Raw genomic sequence first — 8,398 nt, forward strand, 5'->3', positions numbered from 1 at the left:
CTTTAGTAACTGAGCCCTACGCACTCATTTGGAAAGCTAAGAGAAAGCTCTTCTCTTTCATACTGATTCTTTCAGGATGGAGTCAGAGGGAAGCCAGAATTGACGCTGGCATTCTAGCTACACAGCATGATTTGCAGACGCAAGGACTGAAAGGAGATGCAAATACCTTGTGGGGAAGACAATATAAGGACGGATTCTAGAAGTTCTTTTTTTTTAATTGGAAGAATACTATCCTGCTCTACTTGCTGTAGATTGAAGGTAGGCTTTTTATTCACTTTGCAGGTGCAAATCTATTCTCACTAGATAAATTACAGAAGCAAACTAGTGTGCATATCCTCTTCTGGCATCTGTAGACAAGGTATGAGCTCTCTGATATGGTTTCCTAATGGAGGACACGCACAAGATTTAGGCCACACATTTCATGCCCATAAACAGGAACTCCACACTCTCCTTGCAGTCTTGGACCTTCATCTGAGGAATTTTTCCTTCAACATGGATTCTGAGGCATACTACTGTCAGAAGATCACTATTTAACACTATATACAGCAAACAACACAGAAGCTTAGAATAGAAAATAGAGAAGAAAATCACCAGCTGATCCAGGAGGAAGAGTTTGCAAAGATAACGTAGCAATCACATTCTCTGATATGTTATTTCATTCTGTTGTGTAACTGGAAGTTTTGGAGAAGCAAGTTTTCATTAGATAATCTCAATTTGTATGAATCAAAACCAACTTCACCAAAACTCATGCAGAATTCTGAATAAAAGCCCTCCTCATTTCCTGTCATCAAAAAAACTACTGCTTGGTAGAATAATGAGGACTTGGTCTTCCTGGGTTTGTGAATTCAAGATATTCAAGATAGATCTATTGTGCAGGTAGATCTGGATTCCTAAACCTCTATATTGTTATTTGCAGAGGCTAAAATTTCTAACTCTAATGAGAACTTCACCTTGGTACTGAGGGAGAAACCTGGACACTTGGTGACCTTCATCATAAACTGTGGAACCAAAGTTTTAGATTTTTAGCTCTGCCCTTGGAGACACCATTGAGTTTTCCTAACTACTGGAAACCCTGTAGACTTCTGCAACACTGACAAAAAGCCACAGATTCACCAATGGGCTTTCCACAGACAAACACCACAGAATTCCAGAAATTTAAAGCAAAACGGTTACCTATTTCCTGTTTCTTCTGCAGAAAATGTAGAAATGACAAGCTTTTGTTCAAACTGAGCAACAGTTTTGTTTTGACACCACCAGCGTTTCCTAAACTGACCCTATATTTGACTTCAGGCTATGCTGCTTTAATACACTCAAAATAGATATCCTTGACAGGCTACCCTCACTCTTCAATTAGTCCTGATTGCTATAGTCTGTCTCTTAGGCTGAGTAGAATAACAAGAACCCTTTGCTTCACACATTTACATGGGTGTCATTCTGCTCCCATGTACTTATTATCCCTAGGTCCCTAGAGATGTTTGTCTGTCCTAGAGCTGAATTTGTAGAGGTGAACTAGGACAGTCACAGTGCCTGGTGCTTTGCAAGGAACCCATTATCGCCAGCTCTCTGGCAGAATCTTTATCTCGCGTTGAGCAGGTCAAATTGCGTGAAACATCTCTGCCTTTCCCATGGCAGGAGGTACAAGCATCACCTTGAGAAATCAATGTCTTGTCTGATAGTCTATTGGCTGCTGTGGAAATCATAATTGTGGAGGAAAACAGCAAAATAGTTGTCTAGGCAATTTAAAAGAAAAAAAAATCTCCCCCAAGACCCCTTTTCTTCGTATTTTCTTTACTTTTGTGAACAAGCCTGCAACAACCTTGAACTTTACTTCATAGAATATCCTACACCTAAATAGTATCAGGATTCAAAGCATAGACTTTCCTCTTTCACATGAATTCAGCTCAATTCAGTAAGTATTCACTGAGGTGTCCCGGCAGATAGAATCCTACATTTAACAAGAGAGACAGTGGCTGTATCACCCTTCTCCTTTCGTCTGTGTGGGTAAAGCTGGATTTTACCCATACGGGAAATGAGTATTCATGTATCACCTTTTATAACTTCCAGATCAGAGGGCAGTATAGAACAGGTCTCCTTCAGTCTCACTGTTGAAAGTGTCTCTGTCTGGGTAGAAGTGTAATACTTGTTGAGCTGAAGAGCATAAAAACGACTGTAAAATTAACAGCCAGAATATTTAATTGAAATCAGGGAAGCTTAAATTCAAGGGCATGCCATAGTTCTCATAGTTCATATGGAACTTCTCCTTTTGTCAGATACTGGTTCCTTATAGCTAGTTTAGGCATCTTTTTGCCTAAAGTGGGGCTTTTTGAAGAGGCAGCTCAGACATGTATCTTAGAATCTGGATCTTGATGGGCATCTCAACCCAACAACAATACCTTCTATGCCCAGTGGTCTAGTGTTAAATGACTTGCTTAAATTGCAGTAAAAGCTTTGTGGTCACATTGGGAACTGATTTCAGTTCTGCCCAAAACAAGCAATTCACAGTGGAGTTCGTCTTTTCCTCCCCTTTCTAGGAAGAATATAATAAACTAGTTTTCCTTACACGATTGAAAACAACAGCAAGAAAAAATCTGCATAGGAATTTAGACCAGTTTAATGGTTTAAAATAAGCTCCCAAACAAATGAGGCATTCTGTAAAGGTCAAAGAACAGTTGCAGTTCAGCAAAAACCTCATAATTTTAGTAAACAAATCCCAAACCAAAGTAGTTTCTCCACCCTCCCAGACTGGATCAGGAGTTTAGATTGCCAGTCTCTCAGGTGGCCTAGATTAAGGTTCATGATTATGCAATGAAGGATGCTTGTCAGACTGAATGGAAGACATTTGGATACCTTATTTTATAACACTTCATAAGCTTTGTTTAAACAGTATAAACAGCAGACAAAGGAAAGTTTATTTTGCAATAAAAGCTATTTTTATGAAAGCAAAAGTCACATGACCTGTTACCCGGCTTTTAAGAGAGCAACAGAACTTGCTTTGCCTGCCAGCCCTGAAAAAACCTGAATTTAACGTCAAAGACAGAGGTCTTGTTAGGCAACAGTGCTAAATTCCAAATCTTACACATTTATAGCTTCCCTCCTTGCCTTAGCCTCCCCCTCTGGATGAGAAAAAAAACCAGTGGAGTTAGGTTTAAGTCCATAGCTCTCAACTTTTATAGCAGCTGTGACCATCTTGATTTTTCACTAGGCAAATTTTTCGAAGGGAAGTATTATGATGGGTAGTTCGCATACATGGCACATGTTAGTAAACATGCACTGCAGGAGAGAAATCAAGGTCTGAAATGAAGCTTTCCTTTTCCTTCCCTGAAACCTTTAATAAACTCCTAAAATAGAAACCCTGTAAAATCCCACGCAATAATAAGAAGAGCCAAGAAAATCAAGGTGAATAATTAACAAAATAAGCACCCAAGGAGTATACATTAGTGATCTGCTTAGAACTCATCTGTATTTCAGCAGACTGATACAAAATAAGCAAAAAAGAAGCTGTTTAAATACAGGAATAGTATTTAGCCCTTTTCAGAGAAGAAAAAGATATTTCTGCACTCTCTTTGTAATGAAAGTGGCTTTAGTATGTACAGTGAAGGACTTATGAGTGAGACACCAACGCCATGGCACAGGGAACACCACAGGATGCAAAGAACCCTGAGGGTCAGTGCAGCAAAAGGGACAAAGGAACCGAAGGCTGGATACAATGTGCCAGAGTTGGGAGAGAGGGAGGAAGATGGGATCCTGTAGATGGCTGTAATCTGCTCATAGGTACGGGGGAGTGGGGCTAAACTGGGATGTACAAAATACTGCTGGGAAGGTAATAGTCAGGAGTGTAAAAAGTCAGGAGACTAATGTGTACAAAGCTCAGAGGGATAGTAAGTTTTAGATAGTAAATTTACAATAGAAGGAACAGTTGTGCTTTTTCAGCCACTCAGTCAGGACCTCCACAGCTGGAATTCATCCCTGTTTTCCAAACTTTAGGAGCCTTATGAGTAGATGTAACGTGTACTTCATGTAATATGTAACATGTACTTCAGGTACACATGCAATCATACATTCAATGGAGTTCAATTATGGAGCTTAGGATGTTTTGAGCTCAACTTATGGTAGACATCTCATCAGCTGAATAAATCTGTTGACTCTAAGGACAGTACTGACTAGGGAGTCATTAGTGTTTCCACTGTTAAAATACTGTAAGATAAGTCTGATGGAGAGTAAATTAAAGTCCACATCCTGCACCTTTTCTATAATGAGGACTAGAACTATCCAGTATAGAAGGCACTGTGCACTACAGTGAAGTTCAGCTCCTGCAGAAGGTTTATGATGTATCAGTGTTCAATTCTAGGCACTTACACTGATTAAAGACTCCAGGTTCAAGCCTGTGAGAGATATAGAAGCCAATTAGAAGTCAAATACAAATATATCTAAATCAGTAAATTCCTCAGATGCTTCTATGTGGCCACCTAGATCCATCTAAGACAAAGCAGCAGTATGGCCTTTGTGGAGCTGGCAGATATATCACTACTTAAGAGAAGACTCAGCCTCTAGTTGCCATTCCAGAAAAACAGAAAAGAGGTATCTGAGACAATCTGAAAGATACCTTAGGCATCTGAAATACCTCTCTATGCAAATAAATTTACATCTTGATCTCCCTTGATGACAATGGAACTTGGCTGACCTGTAAAGACCTACAAGCAGACATCTAAAATTAAGTCACTGAAGCTGAAACACACCCCCAGGTCTCAGCTCTCACCTCCATGTCTAGTGCCATTTGAAATATCCACGTGACCTCTAGCCACCAGTCTGGAGGAGCATAAGTCTCCTCTAGGTCCTGTGCCGTGTCTGACAGACCCATGAAGATGTTCCAGCCCCTTGAGGGATTTTAAATGGTAGCAGACACCAAGTTCAAGCAACTAAATCAAGCTTCTGGCACCTAGACCTTCAGTCACTCCTGCAAGTACCCAGGTCATTGTCCAGAGACAAACAGCATATCCAGTGGCTGGGTAGTGCTGTATTCACACACACAGAGGGAGAGGAACTGTTACACTTTAAAGGAATTTGTAACAGAACACCTTGCAGTATGGCTACACAGTTGTCTACAAATAATAAGGAAAAAATTTAACCAGAACAAGTAAAAAACATTTAAAATAAGGTTTCTGAAGATTTTGCATGCCTAAATCCAATATTACTTCAGTATTACATATTAGCCAGGCAGTCACTGGATAAAAGTAATAAACAGTCTTTTGGAACTTGAACAGGCCCAGAGTTGTCCCCTACTTCCTAAAGTCCTTAATCAATAAGTTAGAGTTAAAAATTCATGTTTATGTTCTCCAACTATTATAGTAAAACTTTATTTTCTACACAGGGAAACAGTTTCCGAGGCACAGCTACCCAGACACTTTGTAAGCTTTTGTAGGTAAACTGTGTAGGAAAACTATGTATGCAAGTGCATGTTTGGCTTGTGGTCCTAGAACAACGGGGGTATAGCACTGAACTCTCAAAGCATAAGGTGAAAAGCTTAACTTTGAAAATGGGTATCTCAAATGCTGTTTATGTACTTGAAAAACTCCTGTATTTCTTGAGAAGAGGATTAGTAGCTCAGAAACCCTTTTTTTCTTCTGCTGCATTTAAAAGTAACAGTAACTCATATCTGATTTAGAGAAAGTGTGTTTAGCCACCAGCCTTTGAAGGAGAGCTTTAAGGCAGTGAATCTCCAGGGGAGCACGTAAATTGTAATGGTGAGATGAGACTTTAGTGTATGAATCCTCTTTGTTTCCCTCTTAGATGGGGCTGGATGTTTTCATACACACTGTGTTGAGTTTCCTAGGCCTCACTATAATTCCAGCTGTGCATCTACAGCATTTCATGTTTCTTTTTTGAAATCTAGGCATTGCAAAACTTGTTTCTTTGATACCTAAGCTCATTTCTGTAATTTATCCTCACATATTTTCCTTACTGCTTATCTCTAAATACTTTTAAAAACTTGCAAATTGTAAATTACCTGTATTTGCCTCACTTTTTAAATTAAGCCTCATAATAGTGCAATATACCACACTTCCTTTGGAAGCAGAGGTTATTCATGGAACAGTCACTCATATATATAAAGCTGATTACACTTAAACAGACAAATCTGACATGAACATAACCACCTATTAACCAGATACTGTGTGTCAGGCAATTGCAAGAGAGGGCTGCTCTGTAAAATTGGCTGAGCTGGCAGCCAAGGGTGACAGCAAACTTGGTAGGGCAGTGCCCTCTCTGACACAGCCCCGTCCCACAGCACCCTAACCAGCAAAGCAGGTCTGGTGACAGTGACCACATTCAACCACAAGTCCAGATCACCAGACCAGTCCAAACAGATGAGACAGGTTGAGTCTAAGGTCAGACTCAGGACCGGTAGGTTCATGGCCAGGCACGAGCATGCTGTCCACACAGCTACAACAAGAAGCTGGGACAACAGCTGGGTCTGAAATGCAGCTCCTCGAGCCAAGAGGATGAGGGTCCCATTGAGCTGCCTTGCAGCTCTGTCCCACCCTGCTGTCTGATCCAAGGTCACAGTGGAGCTGGCCTCAAGTACAGCAGCCCTATCACTTCTAAAGTGGTTGCTGAGTCTCTGCAGGATCCTGACACTATGATCCAGAAACACACTTGCTAGGACAGTGGCAGGTTAACTCAGAGGATGTGACAACAGCCCTAGTAATTGAGGCACTTTAGATGTAAAAGCTTGGACTTCCTCATGCCTAAAAATGCTAAAATCCAGATTTTCCTCTTCCTGGGTGAGGCCTCCAGTTGCATGGTATGAAGGTGGCCATCACAAGCCCTTTGGTTGTGTTTTAAAAGAAAAAAGTTCTCTGCAAGCAGAGGTGTTAATGCCTGCCCTCGCCTGAGGATCCAGACCTTGGCTCCAGAGCAGACAATGACTTCTGCTTTGCAGCCTTCAATTACTGAACAGTAATACTAGAGGTGGCTGGCAGTGGAGAAAGGGAGAAATTCAGATATATTCAGACTTTTCTATTTACTTATTTTGATATATTTGTATTTGGCTTCTAATTGGCATCTATCTCTCTCACAGACTTGAACCTGGAGCCTTTTATCAGTGTAAGTGCCTAGAATTGGACATTGATACCCCATGAATCTTCTGCAGGAGCTAAACTTCACAGTGCCTTCTATGCTGGGCAATTCTAGCTTTCACTACAGATAAGATGCAGGATCTGAACTTTAATTTACTCTCCATCAGACTTATCCTACAGAATTTTAACACTGGAAAGACTAATTTACATCACAGATGAATATATATAGTGATAATGATCCCTTTTCTCTTCCATTTGGCTAATTCAAGTGGCTTAACTATACCTCAGCGATGCTGAAGACTTCTGCAGGAGGGAAGGAGGGAGGGAGGAGCTGCCGTTCAGGTTCTTCACTACCTCCCCGACTGGAATGGGCTGCTGCTCTGTCACCAGCTGACCTTTGCCTTAAAGACTGATGCACTTCGAAAAGGTGCAACAGGGCCGGTCCTCTGTAATTTGATTTTTGTTTGCCATGGAAAGGCTGGTTTGTTTGCTTTGCACTTAAGGCCTACAGATTATTCAGGACTGTAAAACTCTTGAAAATCACACATAAGTAAATATGTGAAAAACAAACAATGCTGAAAATCAGTCTGCCTGAAAGGGAGGGACTACTATTGCTTAATAATATATACCTACCAGACTTCACTACATGACAGAAAAATATATTTTCCACCCTTCAAATGTCTTCTGTGAAAAGATAAAATCCTTAACGTTTTAAAAAACAAGTTCAGTGTCTGTGTTTAAAAGAGTACTGTGCCTGACTTTCTACTTCAGGCTGTTGTTCATGACATCAGAGGATAATGAGGTCAGTGTTTAAACTGAAAGTCCCAATTTAACTTTTATTGTTGTGTACTGCTTAAACTGGAACTATTGAATCATAAACTATGATAGGTAAATGGCACAACATTAAAGAAATTAATTCCACAGTTTAGAATTTCCTGTCCTGATCCCTCTGGGCCAGTCCTGAAGTCCTTGCTCATTTCCTTACTCCTGATTCACCAAAGTGTTTAAACACTCTAGATTTCAGTGGGGTTTAAGCATATGCTAGTTGATTCAACACTCTAACCAGAGCAAATCCCCACTAAAGTCAGGAGAATTTTTTGCCCACAAAGACCTAAAGTTTCAGTTTTGGGTTGTTGTTGTTGGGGTTTTTTTGTTTGTTTGTTTTTGTTTTTAAATCTGTATTTGAGTCCACACAGCTTGAAATTAAGAATTTATGTGTTTAGTAGTTGTTGCTACACATCACTCCCTGCCCAAACCAGTTCTTTCACTTTGGCTATTTAATCTATGGCTAGCAGTATTAGTGGCAAGAGGAATTTAACAGATGG

Source organism: Myiozetetes cayanensis, unplaced genomic scaffold, assembly GCF_022539395.1.
Source record: "Myiozetetes cayanensis isolate MyiCay16 unplaced genomic scaffold, myiCay2020 scf5-8, whole genome shotgun sequence".
In the NCBI taxonomy this organism is placed as follows: domain Eukaryota; kingdom Metazoa; phylum Chordata; class Aves; order Passeriformes; family Tyrannidae; genus Myiozetetes; species Myiozetetes cayanensis.